Genomic DNA, 16,832 nt, shown 5'->3' with positions numbered 1-16,832 from the left:
GGATCTACTGATAGAAAAGCAGCTTTCTTGCTTGTTGCAAATGACTAAGAAGAGTAACCTTCCCCCAAGTTTAAGCTTAGAAACAAGTGTTGGGGAGCGGGGTGAAGGAGTATGTTTGTGTGCTATAATCTAAACAGAACATTTACTGAGGCCACACCCATTTGAATGCCTGCTTGGTGTTAACTGAAACTTTGAGTCAGGTTGACCTATGAGGGGAAAAAACAAACAGCAACAACAAAAAACCTCACACGCATGCATACAAAACAAAAGGAAATGTTATTCCTCTATAGTTCTTCAATAAGGAAACATGGGGAAAACAAGGGAGAGATTTGGGGATTTCTCTAAACTGGAGGTTCTTTACCATAACAACCACAACAGCAAATGTTTACTCTGTATCCAGCATTTTAACAAGCACTTTACATATATTAGCTCATTTCAACACTATAATCATCCTCTCTGAGAAATTACTAGAACTGTCCCATTCGAGGGGAATATATCTGTTTGATCTATCTGTCGACCTATCAATCTGTGGATCTATCGAGGTTTTCTACGCTCTTTGTGCTAAACATCTTTCAAATACAAGAACTACTTCAACTTTCCAGGCCTGAAAGTCCACTTTCCCGATGAAGATAGAAGGAGTAGGACCTGAAATTAAGAAACTCTTACAGACACTCAGAATCTGAGGGCCTTGGAGTAGTGATTTATCATAAATGCTGGGTTCAGTTCTGAGCCTGATTGTTCTTCTCCCTTACCCAGCCCTACACAAATTCATTGACCTCTCGAAGAAAATATCATCTAACTGTGACCTCTATGAAGAAAGTATCATCTACTGTGTTTATCTTAAAAGGTTGTCATGAGGATTAGACATGTACAGCTTTGGGTTTACTTTGAAGGCTATTTTTTTCAGTATTTTTTAAAAAAAAGTTCTTCAAATGGTTTGACTAGAGACAAATACAGATAAAGTGTTATCTACTATGTAAAGGAAATAGTCTGTAGATAGAACCAGAATGCAGAACGCTTGGGAATATTATTAGCCAGTCCCACTGTACATGCAAATCCTACATCAAGATCCTCATGTGATGTCTGCCTTACTCAGGTGCTCAATGAATGGTTCCTTTACTTCCCCTTTCCTGATTTGGTGCTGCTGTGAATGAATTACAAAGGATTTGACAATCCTAAATTCAGAGGCTAAGCAATAATGCAGCTAGGAACAAATAGTGAATTCTCTGGTATGCCCCTGTCTCAGGAACACTGCAGATCATGAGCAAGACCCACAGCCTCCCAGTGATTCAGTTTCCCCATCCCCCAAATAGGCTGATTCATTTGTTCAGGGTACACCACCATGGAGTCCTGCCAAATGCAAAGATGGGGCAGTGCCAAGCTTTTTTAGGAGCCAGGCTCATTACTGCCACAGTCACTACAACAAATAACAAAAGCCTCTAGGTACAAATTATCACACATAATCAACTTAATTTAAGAAACACTGAAGAGATCTTTAGTTGCACTTTAATTTACACAGCACTATTTATTACACAAGTGCCCTGGGGCCACTACAAATTGAAAACAAGACATCAGTGCAGATTAGCTTCTACATGCCTTTGTGATCCTACTATCTTAAGTAAACCTACCACAAAAAATGTGGAAAGGTCACAGAAAGAGGAACTGGAAAGAACCTACCTACACATCTATAATTTAAAAAGTATGACAGAGTTGTAAATTTTATTTCTAGCAGGGTTATTCCTTAGCCTCTGGCTGCCAAGCACACAAAGCTTTATGTAACTCATCCACATAAGCACTTCAGGAGAAGTAAAGGAACCATTCATTGAGGGCCTGAGTCAGGCAGACATCACATGGGCTGCCTGACATAGAATCTGCATATAAAGCAGGGATGGCTGCTAATTTTCACAACAGTCCAAGGCAGAAACATTGTGAAGGCACTGCAAGACTCTTCCAAAGTAATACCTAGGAAGTAGCAGTGACATAGACACCAGCTTTAGACATGATAACAATAATTCCTAAAAATTGAGCACTTACATGATATGCCAGTATTGTGCTACATTCTTCACTCACACACAGTATGATTTTTAATACCCACAGCCACCTAGGAAGCACATGCCATTATCTTCATTTAATAGATGAACATATTGCCTGAAGTGGTTAAACACATGGCCTGTGACCTAAATTTAAGTCCCATCTTGATCCTCTGCTAGGTTTCTGATCTCATATAATTCCCATAACCTTACTGAATCTTAGTATCTTAATTCTAGAATGAAGATAAAACCAGTTTTCCCTGCCACAGGTGCACAGCTACAAGGATTACAGGATGTATAGGATAGTATAATGTAAATATGTAAAATACTGTATGTAGACCACACTGCATATGCTGAATGGCTATGCAGATGAACAAAAACTATCTGTTAGGTCATTTTCTTGACCTGCTTACTGAGTACACAGCTATGTGCCACAACACTGAGTAGAAGAGGTGACTGTGTGCCCTACTCTCAAGAGAACGGAATACATTAAAGGTAAGGCATATGAAATGACATGGCGTGAAAAGGCAGGACAGTGGGACCTAACACAGCTCCACTGATTCACAGAAGCAGAAAGGGAATGACAGCGGACTGATCTGACACAACAGGTTGGGGACAGACTGGAAAAGCTTTAAAAAGAGTTTCTAAAAAGACAGCAAAAGAAAGGAGCTACTTAGAGACAGCGAGAAGGAAGGAAAGGAAAAGGACAGAAGGGGAAGGTCTAGTCAAAGATATATTCCATTTCAATCTTATTTTTTGTCTGTTTAGCTTTTCCCTCTCTCCATTTCCCTCTTCTCCTAACTTTATACCAAAAAACGGTCTTTGTTCTTTCTTTTATCCCTATGACTTAGCAAGGTTACCAAGAGCTTGCTTTGAGGAGATTCTTGACATCTGTTTTCTCATTGATGAGAAACTTATAACACATCCCAGGATTATTACACATATAAAAATAAGATTTCACCCACAAAACAGTAATGGAAAAAATAGATATTCAAATGTAAAAAAAAAAAAAACAACTCAAGGAGTTGTACCCTTGCCTTCTACCATATACATAAATTAACTCTAAATGCATGGAAGACCTAAATAAAAGAACTATACTATAAACTCTTCAAAGAAGTCATGGAAAGCTTCATGAAACTGAATGTGACAGTGATTTCTTCAGAAATCATCATTTCCAAAAATAAACAACAAAAGTAAAAATAGATAAAAATAGACTCCATCATAGTTATCAGCTCCTGTGAATCAAAGGACAGAATCAACATAGTAAAAATACAGTCCACACAATGGGATAATATTTACAAGCCACATATTTGGTAAGGGGTTAATATCTAGAATACATACAGAATACAACTCCACAACAACAAAACAACCCAACTGGAAGAAAGGCAAAGGACCCAATCTGACCATTCTGCAAAGGAGATACACAAAAGGCCAACATGCACAGAGGAAGAAGCTGACATCACTAATCATAGGGAAATGCAATTAAAAACCACAATGACATACCATCCCATACCCACGAAGACAGCTGCTCTTTAAAACATTCTTTAAAAACAAAAAATAAGTATTGGTGAATATATAGCAAAACTGGCAATCTTGTGCTTTGTTGGTGGGAATGTAAAATGGTATAACTACTATGATAAAACAGTAGGGCAATAACATGTGATTGATTTTATTTCCGGGTACAGATCCCCAAAAAATGAAAATAGGGACTTGAAGATTGCTAAAACAAACAAACAAACAAACAAACAACAAACAAATAGAAAAAAGTAAGGCTGAAAAAGGGAAAGGAACATACATTTTAATCATGAAGGTAGGGTAACCTGTCACAGTTTAAACTGTGGAGCGGTAACATCTAACACAGATGGCTGAAATACAACTTTGGCAGTAGTGTAGGTGAGGGCAGATTAAGGGGGACTTCTAGAAAGATGGTGGAGTGGTGAATAGCAGAGAAACAGCCTCTCTGAAATCTGGGATCCAGATGCTGGAATATAGTAAAGTGAGAAACAAAAGAAGGGCAAAATGGATCCCTGGGACCCAGCAAGGATAAAAGTGAGAACTGAGACCATAGGGAGAGCAAACAGAGAGACTTCAGATAAGAAGAAGGAGGTAGCAGGTCACATTTTCTCCCTGAGCCCTCATGTAGGAGAGCTGGCTTGAGCCTACCAGTGCATGTTGACTCCTGGCAACCGCAGAGGCCTACACGGAAAAATGCACCAGTGGAACAGAACAGTGGATACAGCAGACTGTATTGGCTGGCAAGTTATTTGGCTTCAGATATACCCCAGGAAAGGGTGATTGGTAAGTTGCCATCTTGGAACTCAAATTGAATTTGAATTCAAAGCAGCTGCGAACTGGTTCCATCTAGTGGCTTCCAGGGTCAGGGAGAGATGGCCAAGTTCAAGTCAGCAGCAGGTCAAGGAGCCGAGTTCAAGCAAGTAGGAAGCACACAGAATGTTACAAATAGAACAAATGAGGTTCCAGCCTCACAGTCTGGCTTCAGTGGAACTAAGGGTGCAGGCTTGCTGGAATTATCTACTGTCCTACCCTAAAGCTATGACTGATTTGCAGGGAGTTGGATTCTGTCTGCACACATTATCTACAATTGACAGCAGAGACACACCTCTTGAAGTGGACCTTTTTTTTCTTATTTTCTTTTCTTGTTTTTGTTTTGTTTTTTATTATTTTTATATGAGGGTAAGCACTGTTTCTAGGATTTTTTATGGTTTTTAGCCTGTTCTTGTTTGTAATCCTTCTCTCTACTTCTTGTTTATCATGTTTCCCAAAGTAGTTGTAATTTTCCTTTGTCTTCCAGCCTTGCTTCTAGTCATTTCCTCCTCTTTTGTTTCTCTATTCCTCCCCTTCCAAGCTCCTTTTAAGTTTTCTCCCTGAGGGTAAAACTGCCATATTGAGGGGAAAATTATTGTATACAATTTCCTTGTTTTAGATTTTGCTGTATAACCACAAATATTAGAGGTGGCAAATTAATAGTTACTACAGTTTGTCATTTTCTAGGCTGCGTTTGACACTATTATTACTGCTGGTTATATTATTTTAGCCAAAGTGACATAACTGTTCTAGTCAGTTGTTCTTCATGGTATGCCAGGACTCTAGAGCAGATACAGATTAAAAAAAAAAAAAAAGAGGAGCTTAGAAAAATGATGCAAACCACAAATGCCCAATATAGGAAAGAAATGGAATCCGTGAAACAGATTCAAACAGGTATTCAGAAGTTTAAAAATCACACTGAAAGTATCTGCAGCAGAATAAGTCAATGTGAGGACAGAATATCAGATATGGAAGACAGGATTGCCGTTAACAGTCATGAAAAATCAGTTCAACATCTGCTAGATGATACAAAGAATAACAAGATTGATAAGAGTCAAAAGTAGAAGCTAGCAAGGAAAGCACTCCTATGAGAAAATTCACAGCAGTGAATTCTCATATCAGAAAAAAACAGTGAGCTCAATAACAACCTAATGTTGAACCTCTAGCTTCTTGAAGAACAAGTCAAGCCCAAAGAGGGGAATAGGGAGGAAATTAATGTAATAGAGACTAAGAAAACAACACAAAGAATCAATGAATCTAGAAGTTGGTTCTTTGAAAGATTAAATGAAACTGACAACCCTTAGCCAACTTTATTTAAAAAAAAAAAAGAAGCAACAACCACCCTGATACCAAAATCAGAGAACAAAAAAATACCAAAAAAGAGAACTGGAGGCCCATCTTCCTAATGAACATAAGACACCAAAGGTCTCAATAAGATACTGGCAAATGGAATGCAGCAAACCATCAAAAAGATTACATCCAATGAACAAGTAAGATTCATCCCAGGGATGCGGGGATGATTTGACATACTCAAATCAATGAATGTAATATACTATATATTAACAGAGCCAAGGAAAAAAATCACATTATCATCTTAACAGATGCAGAAAAAGTGTTCAACAAAGTCCAATACCCATTCATGATAAAAATCCCTATAGGAAACTGAAATAGTCTTTATCTCAATCTGATAAAAGCCATCAATGACAAAACAATAGCCAGCATCACACTAAACAGACAAGAACTGAAAGCTTTCACTTTAAAATCAGAAACAAGACAAGGATGCCCACCATTACCTCTTCTATTCAATATAGGAAGATGTAGGAAACATTTTCTTCCATCTGTGCCTCAAAGGACTATCTAGAACATATAAAGAACTCAAAAAATCAGACAACCCCCAAATCTAAAGACCTAGTCCAAAAGTAGGCATCTGAAATAAGCAGCCTCTTCTCAGATGGAGAAGTGAAAAAACATTCTACATCACTGGTGGAGACAAATTAAAGCAACACTGAGAACCACCTTGCTCTAGAAAGAATAGCTATTATTAAAAAACCAACCAACAACAAATCCTGGTGGAGGAAAAGGAACCCTTTTCCACTGGTGGTGTGAAGGTACACTGGCAAAAGCAGCGTGGAAATCAGTGTGGCAAGTTTTCAAAACACTAAAACTAGAGGTTCCACTCCACCCACTTTTCTCCCTTCTTGATATCTTCCCAAAATAATTCATCATATCGTGCAGTATATTCACACCCATGTTTATGCAGCACAGTTTGGAATAGCTAAATCTTGGAAACAGCCCAAATGCCCAACCAATGAATGAATAAAAAAAAGTTTTTAAAAATATACAATGGAGTACTACTCAGCCTTTAAAGAAGATACGCTTGAGGTATTTCAAAGTAAGTGGATGTACCCTGAAGCTCTACTCAAGTGAAATTAATCAGGCACACATGTGTAAATAAATGTTGCATGATTTTCCTGGTGTGAAAAACCAAAACTTTAACAATCAAAATGTGTAATAGATATTGGGAAATGGGAGGAAAATGTTCAAATCAGAAAGGGAACAAGGGAGGGGTAAGGGGGAAAGGAAGGAGGGAAAAGAAAAAGGGAAAAAACAGAAACAAAGCTTTTATAAATAAAAAGGAGATGAGGGGCTGAAGATGGGAGAGGAGTGGGGAAAAAGAAGAAATACCTTGTAAATTGGGCCTGGTGACACATGTCTACGATCCCAGCACTGGGGAAGCTGAGGCAGGAGTACTGTGGCAAACTTGAGGTTACCCTGGGCTGCAGTCCAAGGCCAGCCTGGACTATATACTGAAATCTGTCTCAAAAATAAATAAATAAGGGGCTGGGGATTTAGCTCAGTAGCATAAGCACCTGCCTTGCAAGCAGGCTGTCATGAGTTCGATCCCCGGTACCGATAAAAAAATTAAATGAATAAATTAAAAATAAAAAGGATGTATATCATGTATAGGTACAAATTCCCTATGATATTATGAATAACTAAAATGTACCAATACAAAAAATTTTTTAAAAAGGAGACTAAGTTAAGGGAAGCAGGAAGCTACTGCCATAGCACAGACAAAACAGGATGAGGGCTCAAAGGAAGGCTGTGGCCCTGGGAAGGAGAGGGGAAAAAGATTCTTCCTCAGGCAGCTCGCACAGATAAAGGTAGGAATGGTACACAAACTCCAGAAGGTTGGCTCCTACACACTGCGGACCCTGAACCACATTCTTACTTCCAGACAGTTTCTGACTAATTCTACACGTCCCCAGGTCCAGGGCATTCACTCAAAAGGAGGAAACTGGCACCGAAGTTAATCTGTTTCAGCTGCCATGCTCTCCCCACCCTTTCTCACCAGAAATAATGGGAGCCAGCACTGGAAAAAGGAGCATCTGGCTGCAGTAAAGACCCATCCCTTCCAGTGCTGGGGCTGCTGGCTCATCCTTGGAAATGACAACAATCAAGAATGGAGAATCGTTCTTTTCATCCCTTCTCACAGTATTATCCCGGCGACCTCTCCCCTCACAATGGTGGGGTTTGTGTTGTGTCTTCCTTCATCACTGCCCTCCCTCCCGCTGCACAAGGGCGTGCTGTGCTGCAGGGGCCACTGAGGCTGTGGGGCTCGCAGCCTCTGCAGTCTCTGAGGGTCAGGATGTGCCTCCAGAAGGAGCTGCAGGAAGAACTGGCTGACAAAGACCAAGCACTAACTAATAAGGATGGGGAAGAACCATTCTTTTCTCCATTAAATTGGCAAAAACATTTTAATGCCACTTCTCAGTGGTGGAAAAGTTGTATAAAACAAACACCAGGTACGCTGCATATAAGGGTGTTCGTTGGTACAAAGCATTTGGGAAACAATTTAGTAGTACTTGAAAAGCTTTACAAAGGTTCATTCCCCTTTGACCCATCATTTCTGGCAACTGACTTTAGGGAAATAATTCACTGGAAAGAAAAAGATATATGCACGAAGATACATACTGCAGCACTACTAGGAAGAAAAAGGGGTAAAATTTCTGTTCTTTAAGTAGCCCCCCTCCATATATTCCTTCTTAATTTACCTTTAGGCTTCATAATGTTACCTTTGTGACGACAGAACCAAATATGACAGAAACTGGAATCTTTTACCCATGCACATAACCTAAGATGTGCTATAAAAATAATTTACTAGCCAGGTTTGGTTCAAGGTCAGCCTGGACTATATAGTGAGACCTTGTCTTAATCTTGCCTCCGTCAATTTACTATATGATTAACCACACATAAGAGCTCCATTAGGGATCTTCTATTTGTTTATAGAAAATTATTTAAAATGATGAACTCATTCACATATTTAATATTCTATTGTACACTGGGCATGGAGGCCGAGGATGTCAATAAGAAACAATTACAGTACAGCATAACCAACATAATAAAAGGAAAAGCCATATGCTAGAGTACAAATAGCAAAAGGGCCTTATTGACGTTGAAGAGGTCAGGAAAAGCCAGTGAGGAGAAAGAAAAGAACGTGACTTTATGGTAAGGATAATAGAAATGGGAGGGCTACCACCAGATTTGTGTTCTAGAATGTTCACTCTGGGTACTTTGTGAAAAGCTGGAGACCAGCAAGACTAGGGTCAATTATGTCAACTTGGAGACTGATGTTACCTGTGGAAAATGATGGTGGCTTACACTATAGTCTGGCAATGGAGAGTCAGAAGAAGAAACGCAAAAGAGATATTAAACAGCTAGAATCAACTTCTCAGTGATTACTGGGATGTGGTAGGTGAACCTAGCAAAAGATGACCTGTAGCTTGACATCTTCTTAAGGCAGGTTTCCTGGAGCACAAGAAGATTTAGTACAGGGTACATGATAACAGTTTCCACTATACACATTTACAATTGGAGGCTTTTGAGGCACCTTGTAGAGGTGAACCACAGGCCAAGAATCTGATCCTCAAAATTCACACATGAGTGGGAGACATACATTACTATATATAGATCGTAGATGAGACAATCGGAATGGGCCTGATCACCCCATACCAAGAATGTAGGCATCTTAGCACAATACTAAGTGTGAGAGAAGAAGGGGAACAGTTTTCCTCCATCGCCTCTCCCAGGACACCCTCCCACAGTCATCTACCTGATAGAAACGTCCTCTTCTACGCTCCACTGCTTCCCTCTGTAACTGTTTACTCTATGCTTGTTCATTCTGTATCATGCTTGCTGATTGAGTTATAATCTGTTACCTATAGTTTGAAAGTTCCTTTCAGGCAGAAAACTTGTTTCCTGGTTGTTTGTCTGTCTGTTTGTTTCTGCTCTAGCAGTGCCTGGAACATTGCATGTGTCTTTACTGTTTGGGGAACTGACTCCTGTGATTAAGAGATGCAGCATGGGTTATGCCACATTTCCTCTAAAACCTCTCACTTTATAAACATTGCTAAATATCTGCCCGCAAACTACTGCTTGAGAAACTCAGAGATCCAAGAGAACGACTTCCATCTTGCTTATCAAGCCCCACCTATTGGTTCTAATTGCCCTGAAAATGGCTGAGAAGGATTCTGGTATTTCATTTGTAGCACCCATCAGGAAGAACCTGACAGAACTGAGCAGTGATGTCTTAGTACAGTGGTGCGGGGAAAGTGGCAGCAGCGACGCCATGTATCTATAATCGCTAACACAATCTGATACCCTAATTTAAGAGATCCAGAGAGGAAAGAGAGTTCTCAGAAGTCACAGAATTAATAGTGGCAGACCTGAGACTAGAAGCGAAGGATCCAGACTCCTATCCCAGCTTCCTTCCAGGACAGCACCGAGAGTATGGAGCTGAAGCTCTCTTTGACTTAGTCAGCAACTCTATTAACTACATGGAGCAACACTGGAGTGACAATGATCACTAAGTGAGAATGCTGCAGAAGGCATACAAACATGTAGCATGGGTACACTAGCATGAACTTCTGGTTCTTTAGCCCTGAGAGTCAATGATGCTAGGTTTCTAAGAACTCTATCTATGCTGTGGTGTGCCTTCATCCTGACCACAGAAACAACTACCAACCTTCAACTATCAACCTAGAGTGTGGGATTTCTAAGAATCTTACATGACTTAGCAACACCCTGACAGCTACTGTATTGTCAGGAGTCAAATCACAAGACACAGAGATAATACTTTAAGATGATTTCACCAGAAACAAGATGCTAGCAAGACCAGAGTAAGGAAAACTCCATAAAAATGTATTCTATGAACTTTCAATAAACTATCCCTATTTTTTTCTTGTTTCCTCCAATAATGAGGAATGAACTTAGGGCTTTTGCAATGAGTTGCTTCTCAGCCCTTGTGTATATTTTTTATTTTGAGATGGTATATCAATAAATTATCCAGGCTAGGCTCAAGCTCGTGACCCTCTTGACTCAGTCTCTCAGAACACACACACACACACACACACACACACACACACACACACACACACACACACTTTGAGACAAGGTCTCACTATATAGTTCAGGCCAGCCTTGAGGCCAGTGATCCTCTGCTTCACTGAGACCTGGGATTACAGGTGTGTACCACATCACTTTTTCTTGCCAAGCACTGTTATTCTATTGTTTTTTGATAGGGTCTTGCTATGCTGACTCAGTTTGGCTTTAAACTCCTGAGCTCAAGCATTTCTCCTGCTTCAGCCTCCCAAATATTTGAGACTACAGGTGCATGTTACCATACTCAGTTTAAAATGTATTTCTGAAGAAGTAGTATCATTCAAGAATCAAGAGATATAGAACTTCACTTGTGCCACATCTGTCATGATGTGACACAGCAGAGCCGGTCCTCAACAGAGCTAAGTTGGTGTCAGCATGCAGCCCTCAAATCTCCAAACTCTGAGCTAAATAACCCTCTTTTCTTAATCTAAACGTGTCTAACAGAACAGGAAAAACTCCAATAGGGTTTGGGGTATATGAGAATTCTAAACTATCTTTTTAATTTTATGTATATCTAAATCTGAAAACTATTTTTAAAAAGGATATTACAAGTCAGCATGGATTTATTCATAATAACTGAACGCTGGCAACAGCATAACTATCTATTCACAGGAGACTTCATAAAAAAGCCACTGTATATTTACACAACGGAATACCACTCAGCAATAAAAAAGAGATTGCCTATAAATATATTCAGCAACATGGATGATCTCAAAAAGAATAAAAGCAGCTTTATGCAAAGCAGTATATACAAGATTCTTTTTATATTCTAAAAAGTGCCAAATTATTCTATGGTTAAAAATCTTCTACTTAGCACTATAATATAATTTTGTAACTATTTTCATTTCTTTATCCCCTGCTATGTTATCATAAATTTCTTGATGTCAGGGCCTCGATTTTTTCCCTTTATCTTTGCACAGTATATATATAGCAGGGACGTATGTGGCACTCAAGAATACTGCATGTATTCAACAAGTACAAGATGAGAGCAACCTGGCTGGTGAATCAGACTCTCCTAGAGGCAGGGAGATATGGAGGATTTCTTATAAAGAAACATGTTTTATGGGAGTGACTATGTATCGGAAGGTAATAACTAGATTCAAAGACTTGTTCAGATTTTCTCTTCTACTTTGTATCCTATATACTGCTCCTTGAAATACTTTCTGCATGAAGTTGACTATATGTACGTAGGTTGGCTTACTCAATGTCTAATCCATTCTCCTCTAGTTAGAAATCTAAAAAACTAAAAATCACCTTTACCAGATTAGCTTTTTTGTTAACAGCCAATTGCTTGCATTCATACATGACCTGTAGGATGAAAGTGAGGCAAAGACCATTTTCCTGATCCTTTTGGCTGCTTATTGTTTCTTCTGACAAACAAGGGTGTAGACTATGAAGAGTTTATGCAGCTAAGGGGTTCTCTAGCTTCCCAAGAGCCACAGAGCAGGTATGTTGCAGTTTCTCGATCTGACCTTCCAATCCCTAGGTCACAGGGATGGAATAGGGCTGGGTGCTAAGCTGAGCACATCAGGGAGGTTATTCATGGAGTCTGAAGCAGAAAACACAGATTTAGTTATTTTTACTGTTTGATAAGCATTTAATTCCTTGTACTAAATTCCTTCCTGTTTAAAGTCTCTGGAGTGGTTTCTATTCTTGCACTGATACCTGGGTATAAAAACAAACAAGTAAGTTTGAATGATAGGCAGAATTCCCCAAATATGGGAAAGAAAGGTAAATACAAGGTTTTTTGCATTTTAGTTTCTAATTCCCATTACCTATTGAATCCTAGTTTGTGCTGAGCACTGGGCTTGGAGTTTCCCTCAAGGGAAAGTAGTTCATGTTATTATGGTAAAGAAGAGTCCACGGTGAAGGATGATAGAAGAAAGGACAGCTCAGAATAAGAATCCAAGTGAAGAGGCCACTTTAGAGGGAAGAGAACAGGCTCACCTTTGGACCTCGTATGTACAGGATTTAATGCACATAATATATCTGTTCATCCAAATCTTCCATTCTTAAGGAATAACAAAGCCAGCATCTCAGTTTCTCAAAGATATAACATGTTTTAAAAATTATAATTGTATGGCTGAGTGTGTTGGTGCATCCTTGTAATCCCAGCACTCTGGGAGGCTGAGACAGGGCAGATTGCAAGTTGGATCCCAGCCTGGGCAAGTTAGCAAGACCGTGTCTCAAAATTTTAAAAAGTCCGGGGATTTAGCTCAGTAAAAAGGCTGTGAGTTCAATCTCTACAAGTGCTGCGACAATAACAGTAACACTGACAAATTGTCACTGTGCAAACATGGAGAGTTTCTTTTCTTCTTATGGAAAATTTTTTCCAAGTATGATGTCTTCAAGGTAAAAGGAACAGTGTCTGTATAGCTCTGGGCCTAAAATGGATTGTGGAAGTCCTAGGCTGGTTCAGTCTGACCAGATTGACAATGGACAAAGGGGTGAGGGCAGAGGCAGAGAAAGGAGAACCGCTGCCCGCTGCCACAGCCTCTGTAATGCAGCTCTGTATCTGCACACTATTGTGGTAGTTCAGAGGGTACTATCCGGACCTAATAAATAAAAGTGTCCATTGGGAAGAGAAAAAATACACACATGCCCCCCTACACACAAAAGGACATTTGTGCTGAGCTGATACACACTGAGCATTCAACCCTCCTCCCTTCAGCCCTAGAAAAGACAAGAAAGGCAGCTTTCTGGTATTCCACGAAGGGGGGAGTCTGTGGCAGGGAAGGGCACTGGTGCTCTCCAAAACTGCTGACTTGATTCATCCCCAAACTGACACAATGTGAAGAGGAAGACTTCAGGAAATGGGCAGAGTATGTCCAAGAACAGATTTCCTGCAAGCAGCTAACGGGAAACTAACATGAAAAGCAGGACTAAAAATACACAGGCTGTTGGAAGCCTGTGGTGAGGGCCCTTGGGTTTTTCAAGAAGTGGCTCAGGAAGCCACCAGGCTGGGGACTCTCCCTCCACACTACCTAGTGAGGTCTACTGGATGCCAGCTTTACTGGTCCAGAAAAAGCTTATGGGGTTACCTGGTGTGATCTATACTTCAATTCAGTACTGACTATTTTGCTGTGTTCTAGGCTATCTATGCACATAAATCTTCACAGTACAGAGGAAAAATCAGAGCCCCAGTGCCTCCACACAGAGTCTGACTACAATGATGACAGAAATGAATCAGTCATACAAATATCCTACTTTGGATTATCAAGGAATATACCTCACAATTTAAAAATTCAGGAAATTTTAAATGATTACAAAGTCTGTATAAAAGTAGAAACAAAGCAGAAATTTATCTATACTTTAAGACACATGTGACTAATGACAAATCATAGCTCTGGAATAAACAGTAGGAAAACTATCATGACATTAAGAGTCTAAAAAGTACCTATGGGGCTTGGGTGTGGTTCGGGGGTAGAATACTTGCTGAGCACGCATGGGTGTGATCCTATATTTGATCCTCAGCAGAGGGACAGCGGCTATTAGAGTGTTTGTTAATTCTGAGAAAGAACCATTCTCTATGTGCTTAGAGGAAGCAGCCACATGGAGTTCCCTCAGGTCTAAGCAGAAATCTGAAAATGAAGTTTATTTTCAGACGCTTCTTTTCTACCTATAAAGCCTACTTTTGCCAAACCTTTATTGAGCCTAACATCAGTATCTTCCCCAGGGCACTGAGTACAGTTTATTAGGAAAGACAAGTCCCAGAATGGACAAAGGGAGGGAGTGATACTGGGCTGTGTTTCTGAGCCTGTCCAGGACCCTGGAGGTTGTGAGCTGTGCTCATCACCCCACCACCCCCTCAGTACACTGCAATCTAGCAATTCACAGTCCTCACACTCAGAAACTTTGGTCCTGGTCGCAAAGGAAAATCTTATCACTAAGCATCCACACATAATGATAAGTCCTTCTTCCAGGATGAAATGAATAATTTGAAGCCAAAGATCTTTTAATGCCATAATATTTTATACCCAATGAGAGCCAGATGTGAAGGCACATTGAAAAACAAAATGTAGGTGGTCCTGTTGATTACAGTCTAGGGAGCCTGGGTAGGAAGAACAGTAAGTTTTTCACTGTGGGTGATCTTTCTTTTGTTTTAAAATCCCATGGATATTTTTGTAGCTTGTGCTCTTATCTTTGTGGATTTCTTGGCAGTACTTACGCATCTGAGCACTCCTTCTTTCCTAAATGCTTCTCCTAAATCTTTTGGATTATATGACACCACAATTTCCTCTACCTTATGCTCCTTTTCAGTCTTCACGGCGCTCTTTTAAGATCTACAATCCCTAGGATTTCAGCTTCCTTCTGTCTTTCTCTGCACATGCTTAGTGATTCACATTTCTCTCGCTGTTTGGAGTACTCCTAGACTTACATCTTCAAACTACATTTTAGGACTGATTGGGACATCCTTGGTAAAGCTGATACCTTCATCTTTCTTTGGCTCCTTCTTCCCATTCTCTACAACAGAAAGAAGGAAAGCTAATTTCCTTGTACCCTTAATCTCCAAATCTTTGGTAAACCATGTTATAATATAAATAGACTACAAGATTTTGTGTTTTGTTTTGTCTATGGATGTCTGCATATTAAGTTTATTTTAAATATTGGATATACGGGTATCGGCTGGCATTTCATTTGCTGCCATTTAAACAGTAACAGTGAAAATAGGGATAAAAAATGTGAAAAAAGTAAGTGGATAAAGGTAAGAGAAACACGATGTTTAGAAATCCTCAGCATTGTGTGATTTGAAACAAAATGAACAAACACAATAATTGGATTTAATGACTTCAGAATTGATATAAACTGAAGTAGCAACTTATGTCTATTTCTAAAATCTTGGTGTCATGGTAAGAAGAAGAGTGTCTTGGATTCAACTGATCAGAAATCTAGCTGTGAATACTCTGGTATCTATATTTCACTGTAGTGTTGTTGAAGACTGTACTACTAGCAAGGAACAACATGAAAGGACTTAGACTAGGCAGTTAACTTTGCCATTAAATGTTCCTTGCTAAAACTTTCATTTAATACTTTTGGGTTCTAAGATCACTATACATTCGTAGTACTTAGTCTCAGCCAGGTAAGAGTCATTTGTACCTCAGCACAAATTTCAGTCAGTGGATCTGACTTCCTCATCCAATACTAGTACACTCCAAGTAAACTCTCCAGAAAAAAATAAGGACACTAAACAGAGTACACGAAAGGTCCCAGAGAAGCTGGATTTTCTTTTTCTTTCTTTTCTTTTTTTCCCCGCCTTTCTGGCAGTGAGGTGTCAGGAGCTGGGGCAAAATGCCCCACAGGGAAACCAGAGTCAAGGCTTAGAGAAAAGGGCTGATAGATAATAAAAGGTAGAATGATATACCTTACTCCTTTTCTCAGAGAAAAAAGAGCACAAAGGAAGAAGCTGGAGAATGGTGGAGTACTGAACTAAAGAAAATAAAATATCACCCTATATGAAAAGAAAGTACTATTCTAATCACTCCTCATTTTTACCTTGCAAGTCTAACAGCACGATGCTGTCAATGAATAGCAACCGAGTTCCTCTCTATGTTTTAGAAGGCCTATTCCACGATGGATTAAATAATCAAGGCGTTCTAAACCTAGCTAAGCAGGCATGCATATTTTTAAATATAAAGCAGGAAATAAACATTATATGCCAAAAGTATTATTACTTTAGAGGAGAGAACAATCATGATTCTGGGTGGTCTGGGAAGTTTCATAAGCAGCAGACCTGGGGCTAGGCCAGCTCAGCACGAAGGCTTTGGCTACACAACCTTCCGGGTTGACCTTTCTTTTCTGGATCAGTCACCAAGGAACTTCTAAATATGTAACTGCAACAGCAACCATTAACAAACTCTTCATACCAGTAAATAAAAGTACTTCAAAAAGAATCAAATGTTAAATATCATATCACTTGAGTCTTCAGAAGAGCATAAAGACATGGTGAGTCATTTGTTTCCATCACCATCATAAATAGCATTTAACACTGGTTAATGTTACACCACACATTGAGCTGGTGGCTGGGCAACATAATAC

The 16,832-nt window shown here is 39.6% G+C and overlaps 1 protein-coding gene and 1 long non-coding RNA gene across 2 annotated transcripts in view; both read right to left on the bottom strand.

Annotated features, from left to right (window-relative positions):
- Gab2 (GRB2 associated binding protein 2) overlaps positions 1-16,832 on the bottom strand; it is a 187,797-nt gene that overhangs the window by 95,123 nt on the left and 75,842 nt on the right. The window lies entirely within an intron of this gene.
- LOC134477686 (uncharacterized) overlaps positions 1-16,832 on the bottom strand; it is a 105,432-nt gene that overhangs the window by 27,015 nt on the left and 61,585 nt on the right. Inside the window, exon 2 of the long non-coding RNA XR_010049827.1 lies at positions 1-16,832. This exon is cut by the window's left edge and continues 27,015 nt beyond it; it is cut by the window's right edge and continues 39,095 nt beyond it. This is a non-coding gene — a long non-coding RNA (uncharacterized LOC134477686).

This window comes from Cavia porcellus, unplaced genomic scaffold, assembly GCF_034190915.1.
Source record: "Cavia porcellus strain 051 isolate PalLab524CR breed Dunkin Hartley unplaced genomic scaffold, mCavPor4.1 scaffold_9, whole genome shotgun sequence".
NCBI classification, from domain to species: domain Eukaryota; kingdom Metazoa; phylum Chordata; class Mammalia; order Rodentia; family Caviidae; genus Cavia; species Cavia porcellus.
This window is presented reverse-complemented; position numbering and strand designations above follow the sequence as displayed.